Genomic DNA, 7,848 nt, shown 5'->3' with positions numbered 1-7,848 from the left:
CCAACTTCATAGTAAATGAGGAAAAACTGAAAGCATTTTCTTTAAAGACTGGAGCAAGACAGGAATGTCCATTCTCACCACTTCTATTTATCACAGTACTAGAAATTCTATCTAGAGCAATAATGCCAGAAAAAGAAATAAAAGGGTAAAAACAGGAAAGGAAGAAGTCAAATTATCACTGTTTGCATATGATATGGTCCTTTACCTAGAAAACACAAAAACTCCACCAATAGACTCCTAGAGGCAATAAACAAATTTAACAAAGTGGCAGGTTGCAAAACCAATATACAAAAATTAATAGCTTTCCTATATACCAACAATGAATATGCTGAGAAAGAAATCAAGAAAACAATCCCATTCAAAATAAACCTAGGAATAAATCTAATGAAGGAGGTAAAAGACTTCTACAATGAAAACTATAGAATATTGAAAAAAAAAAAGATTGAAGAAGATCTCAGAAGATGGAAATACCTCCCTGTTCATGGATAGGAAGAATTAATATTGTTAAAATGGTCATACTACCAAAAGCAATATACAGATTCAATGCAATCTCCTATCAAAATACCAATGACATTCTTCACAGAACTAGAAAAAAAAAGTTCTAAAATTCACTTGAAAGAATAAAAGCCCCAGAATAGCCAAAGCAATCCTCAGCCAAAAAAATAATGCTGGAGGCATCACAATACTTGACTTCAAATTATACTACAGAACTATAGTAACAAAATCTGCATAAAACCAGACCATAGACCAATGCTGCAGAATAGAATATACAGAATATGCACATATCTCTTATCATCTGATCTCTGACAAAGGTACCAAAAGCATACATTGGAGAAAAAACAGCTTCTTTAACAAATGGTACAGGTAAAACTGGTTATTCACATATAGAAGAATGAGAGTAGATCCTTATCTTTCACTTTGTACAAAAATCAACTAAAAATGGATCAAAGAACTGGGAAGTAGACCAGAAACTATGCAACTCCTAGAAGAAAATGTAGGGTCAACTCTCCAGCATACAGGAACAGGCAGTGACTTTATTAATAGCACCTCTGAAGCTCAGGAAATAATGCCAGAGTTAATAAATGGGATGGCATCAAATTAAAAAAGCTTCTGCCCAGCAAAGAAATCAATTAGGAAGAGAGAACTTATAGAGTGGGAGAAAATCTTTTCTAGTTATTATTCTGAGAGTTATGCTTAGTTATGGTTTTGTTTTTATGTGGTCATGATTTACACCATTCACATTTCTAACATGCCAATGGCTTCTAACATCTCTATCAGCTCCTGGTTGCCCTCAGGATAAAGTCCAAATCCTCTAGTGTAGTAAAAAAAAAAAAAAAGAAAAAAAAAAAAAAGAAAAAATCCTGAACACTCTGGCCCTGTCCTATCTGCCTGGCCTAATCTGTAGTACAAGGAATTCTCACTGGCCTCATGTTCACCATGGATTTTCATCTTCTTGGGACTTTAAATATCTAGAATATAAAGAACTCAAAAAACTTAACACAAAAAACTCCATGATTAATAAATGGGCAAATAAACACTCTCAAAAGAAGAAAGACAACAAATAAAAGAAAAAGTTTAATGTCATTAGCAATTAGAGAAATGCAAATCAGAACTACACCGAGATTTCATCTCACACCAATCAGAATGGCAGTCATCAGAAAACAAATAATAAAGCTGGTAAGGATGTGGAGAAAAAGGAACACTTTTACCCTATTTGTGGCATTGTAAATTAGTATAACTACTATGGAAATCAGTATGGTGCTTTATCAAAAGACTAGGCATAAAACCACCATATGACCCAGCTATACTTGGTGTTTATTGTAAAGAATAAAGTTATCATACTATAGAGATACAAGCATACCCATGATTAATAGCAGCACAATTCACAGTAGCCAAAGTATGGAACCAGCCCTGGTGACTTATCATCAGACGAATGGATAAAGAAAATGTGGTATATATACACAATGGAGTCTTATTCAGCCATAAAAAAGAATGAAATGTCATTTGCTGGAAAATAAATGGAACTTGAGAACATTAAGTGAAATGAACCAAACTCAGAAGGTTGAGGGTGGTTATTTTCTTTCATACGGAAGGTAAGGAAAAAGGGAAAAAAAAGTGTGGGGGGATCTTATGAAAATTGGAGAAATATGGGAGGATGAAATTGGCCAAATTATATTGTTATTTTGTGTATGTACAAATATGTAACAACAAATCCCACCATTATGAACAACTATAATGCACCAATTAAAAATATGGGAAAAAAAGAGTGTGCTAAGAGCCTGGGACACCTGCCTATAATTACCACCGATTATAGTAATCCTTTCAAATCATCAACCTATCAAATAGATCAATCCACTGAGGACATTACAACTCTCGTAATCTAATCATTTCACCTCTGAACGTTCCTGCACTGCTGAACATGAGCTTTTCTGGGAATGCCTCATATCCATAACACTAGTTTATATTTAATGTAGTTGGTGTCCTTTTGCTCTGAGGAATGATGGTGTGAACCTTTTCTTTTAGGTTTACTGGCTCTGTGCTTTTTAGAATAATCTTCTAGCAGGTTGTTTTTGATTCTTTTTAAATGAGGTTTAAAAGATAAGTTTGAATTTGCCACAAAGCAATTATCTCCAAGGGACTTTAAAACCCACATGACATTTTTCCATTCTAAATCATCAGGAGGGTTTTAATAAGTTTTGTGCCTATCCTAATATAGGTGAAAAACAATGAAAAAATAAAAAACAATTAAGCTGCTAATTTAGCTCCTACAGTATGACTAATTGTTTTTTCTCAATTAACATGATGATTAATGGCTTTACATTTTTTGTTCCTTAGATTTTTTTGTACCTAAAGTAGAGAAGGACATTACTATTTATTATTTCAAGCCCCTGGAAGTCTTCAGGAGTCTATTGTATCATTAGTGCATAGTTTAAAGATTTTTTTTCCCCTGGCTGACTCAACCTAGAAGAGTAATAAACATCCCTTTGGAGATTTACTCCTAAGAGAGGGAGTGAGAGGCTGCATTGAAAGGTTGCACAGTTGACTATATAGATACATAAGAAATTGGTATTAGTCTTGTGATGATTAATGCTATGTGTCAACATGATTGATCTATAAGATGCCCAGATAGCCGATAGAACATTATTGTGAGTGTGTCTGTAAAGGTGTTCCCTGAAGATATTGGCATTTGAATCAGTAGAGGTAGTAAGGAAAATCTGTCCTCACCAATGTGGGTGGCATCACCTAGTCTGTTGAGGGTCTGGATAGAAGAAAAAGGCAAAGGAAGAGTGAATTCAATTTCCTTTCTTCTTGAGCTGGAATGTCCATTTTCTCCTGTCCTTGGACATCAAATATTGGTTCTTGTGCCTGTAGATTCCGGGACTTAGATCAGCAGCTTCTACCCCACCACCCCAAATTCTCAGAACTTTCGACTCAGATTGAAAACCACTGGTTTCCTTGTTTTTTTTTTTTTTTTTTTTAAGAGAGAGAGTGATAGAGGGAGAGAGAGAGAGAGAGAGAATTTTTAATATTTATTTTTTAGTTATCGGCAGACACAACATCTTTGTTGGTATGTGGTGCTGAGGTTCGAACCCGGGCCACACGCATGCCAGGCGAGCGCTACCGCTTGAGCCACATCCCCAGCCCCTCCTTGGTTCTCCATGTTGCAAATGGCAGATCACAGGACTTCTTGGCTTCCTTATGTTGCATAATATATATCCAATTGTTTCTTTTTCTCTGGAGAACTCTAATGCAAGTCCTTCCCTTGGAAGAAAGTTGGCTGAGATCTGAAATGCATGGAAATTTTCTTTTCATCATATACCCTTTTGTACTGTCAGAAATTTTTTACAAGTGCATATTTTATGAGGCAGTCCTGCGTGTACTGATATGAAACTAAAGCTATAGTATGTTATTAAATTTTTAAAGCAAAAAAAAAAGGTTATACAGTAATACAAAAATAAATGCTTTGGAGAAAATGATGGAAAAACAAAGAGCATTGGTGCTCCCCTTGCCTTTTGCACCAAAGACAGGGAATTCCAAACATTAAACCAACAGAAAGTATCTTCTTGTAGAATAGTTGAGGATAGTCTGCTTTTTTAAATATTTTTTTTAAATAAAGGTGATTTAATCAATAGTTAACTGTTTTTTTAACATTGTATTTTTAAAAACTGTTTTTCACAATATATCCATAACTCTGAAAAAGAGAAACTCATTGGCTTTTCACATCTCAGTATTGGTTGTGAAATATGGCGCTGATATGCTTTACGTGGTATGTTAGGAAATTGTATTTGCGATGCCGGGAACTAAAGTGTAAATTTGGTGACTTTATTACTACCACTTAATATTTGCTGTCATATGAATTTGTAAATAATATTCTACACTGATTGTCTTTTAGGCTAATTCCCATTCATTTATATTCAAAGATCTAATTAAACCATGGATACTCAAGATAAAGTAGACCCCTGAAAGAAGACAAGTGCTTCATGGGAAGGGGCTCCATTAGAAGCTATATAACTATCTTGCTTGGCCAGTGCCAAGTAGGTTTGTGCCAAATGGTAGCCTTCCCTCCATTATTCTCTTCTTCTCCTTACCTTCTTTCCCTCTCCATGTTTCTCTCAAATATGTTTATGATTTCATACTGTTTGAATATTTACATTTTTTTCTATTTTTTTTAGTCAATTAAAATAAATGATTCCTTTCCCAGACACCTCATCTAACCGAGTTCCCTTTTGCAAAAGCAATAATTTTAATTTCTCCTTTTTGGTCATTTCTAACTTATCTATTCTGGGTCCTAACTGTTGATTCCTTGCTGTAAAGAATGAGAAGCATTCTCATCCTGGGATATAACTAGTTGGTAGAATGCTTGCCTCGAATGCACAGCCCCTGGGTTCAATCCCCAACACCAAGAAAGTAAAAAAAAAAAAAAAAAAGCAAAAAAAAAGCATTATGATAAAACTGACTTAAATTACTAGTTATTTAAATTGTTAGTTCTAGCATAACTGGTTCTTGTATTTGCTTTTTGACTTTAGATAACAAAAATGGCTTCTGTTTTCTGACTGAATTTTAGATGTATCTATTGACTCTTTATTACAAAATGCAAGTTTGATCAGTACATGTATCCCTGTTCCACTCTCTTCTTCTAATTTTCCTTTAGTTATGTTTTTATTGTTATATGGCCATGATTTACAACATTCACATTTCTTACATACCAATGTCTTCTAACATCTCTATCAGCTCCTGGTTGCCTTTAGGATGAAGTAAAAATCCTCTAGGGCTCTGTCCTATCTCCCTGGCCTAATCTGCATACAAGGAATTCTCACCGGCTCCGTGTTCACTGTGGCTTTTCTTCTTCTTGGGACTTTAATTATATAGCTAACTCTACCTTTGGAACTTAAACTTCTTTTCTTTCAGGCAAATTCATACTCAATGGACCATTATTTTAGATGGCTCTCTGCTTCCTGTTCTCCTAGGCGGTCAGTCCCTCCCATAAGTCCCCTCTTCCTATTTCTATTAGAATTCTTTCACATTAAACTGCAATTTCAGGCTTATGCATCTGCTTTCTCTTCTGGAGTGTGAGCATCAGGAGCATGCATTTTATTTCTGGGCCTCCAACATTCAGGGTAGTGTCCTTGCACAGAATGAATGAATGAATAAGAAAAAGTTTAAACGAAGAGATCACCAGTACGTTTTGGAGCAATAAAAAATTTAAATTTATTAAAATAGATTTATTAAATAATTAAAATAAAATGATTTATAATTTATTTATAAATAATAAATTTATTTTATTAAGTTTTCAGTGATCTTTTCCCAGCCTGATTTATATTTTTCTTTACTTTGAATACTGTGCTTACCTCCTCAGGGAAATGATTCAAGAAAAAAATAATTTTGGCCTATATACTGTTAAAGACTCACCTCTTCTACACTGAACCCTTTAAAACCAAAGAAAGAGAAGAAAAACACATATCAGAACAGAGCCTTTAATCAATATGTACTATTTTTAGAATTTTATTTACCTGTTATTACTTCTTAGATAATAGTTGATTTTATTTCAGTGATTGACCTATGTAATCACAGAGGTAACTAGGAAAGAGGGGAGCTTTATGTCTTGGTTTCTTCCTCCTTGGGCAGAGTTGTGATGATCCTTAACCTGCAGGTACTCTTCATGGCACTTGGGGGCTTTTGTGGTCTGACATCTGCCTGCCTCAGCCTGGTCAGCCAGGGCTTTTCTAGCAGGTGGTGTCTGCCTTCACTAGTAGTAATGTTCCAGGAGAATTGGTTGTATTTGAATACTCCTCCCCACCCCACCCCCACTTCAGGTACAGCCTGAGATATAAGTGGCAGTCAATCTTAGAATCATGGTAAGTTTTCATCAACCTGCACTGAAGCCACACCCTCCATCCAGGTCACTGGCTCAAGCATCAGAGCATTGGCCCCACCTGACCCTTTCACCTATCAGCCTTGCACATAAGCCTGCCTTCAGTAGACCACTTTTTCCTGCCAGGAGCCCAGAAGAGGACCTTCACAGGCTTGCGGATGATCAGACTCTCTTTGATTAGCTTCAGGATCTGTGATAGGAGTTGGCCTTAGCCATTTCACTGGTCCAACCAGAGATTATTTTTGCCTCAGCTAAAGATACTTTTGCAGCATGAACACTCTTGGCTATAGTCAATGCTGCAAAAAGGCATTTGTAGATATTTATTTATTTAGGTCCTGGAACTGAATCCAGGGACACTCTACCACTGAACCTTTTTATTTTTTATTTTGAGAAAGTGACTTGCTAAATCGCCTAGGCTGGTCCTGAACTTGAGATCCTCCTGCCTCAGCCACCGGAGTATCTGGAATTGCAGGTGTTTTCCACTACACCAGTCTTATTTATTTATTTTTATTTTTGCTGCTGACGATGGAACCCAGAGCCTTCTGCATGTGAGGCACATAACATAACATACTACTGCGCGACACCCATTTTTAGAAATTTAAATGACAGCACAAAGGAAGGGTAAAATTTATTTGAATGGATATTGTTATTAAGTACTTTAAATGAAACTAAGTTGCCATTTATTTATTTAATGAGATGCAGAATTTATTGAAGATTTCATAGGGAAACTGAGAAAGAATTCTAAACCACACATTAACATTTCATCTCCAAACACACACAGGACATCTCTTCTCCAGTGACTGTTATTTGTGTCTCCCTGTCTTTCAGTCTTCCCAGAGCCCTGACTAGTTGTGTCTTTGCTCCTACAACTTTAATGCATGGAGCAGGCAGCAGATTGGTAGATGATCTCAGCCCAACTGTAAGCGGACTAATCAAACACTGAACAAATGATGGGCTCTCCTTAACGTGTTTCACTCCAGCTGTTAAGAGAAACAGGTTCGTCTGTCCTCCCTTCCTCCATCCCTTCCCTTCCTTTCTTCTTGTATACTAAGACAAATTTTGAAAAAATAGTCACTAAGTATACCTTTCAAAAGGAAACCAATTCCCAGAAGTGGAATTTATTCAAAGAGATTCCTTAGAAACGGGTGCAACTGTGTGATCTATTCTGAGTAAGCATAGCATGTAACCACAGGTTCAGCCGAATTGGCACAATATCAGTTCTCTATTGACTAAAATCTACCTACATGTTGATCCTCATCACTTGTTAGATTGCTCTTGTGCCCTTAATTTGTGCTGGTGTCAAATCAATGAAAACCAAAGGTCAAAAGTCACTAATGGCTGGGTGTGATGACACACATTTGTAATTCCAGCGGAGGCAGGAGGATCACAAATTCAATGCCAGTTAGGACAATTTAGTGAGACTCTGTCTCATAATGAAATAAGATGTAGCTCAGTGGTGGAGTGTTGTTCAGCAT

This window comes from Spermophilus citellus (assembly GCF_964194105.1).
Source record: "Spermophilus citellus genome assembly, chromosome: 6".
In the NCBI taxonomy this organism is placed as follows: domain Eukaryota; kingdom Metazoa; phylum Chordata; class Mammalia; order Rodentia; family Sciuridae; genus Spermophilus; species Spermophilus citellus.
Note: the sequence above shows the minus strand (reverse complement) of the source record.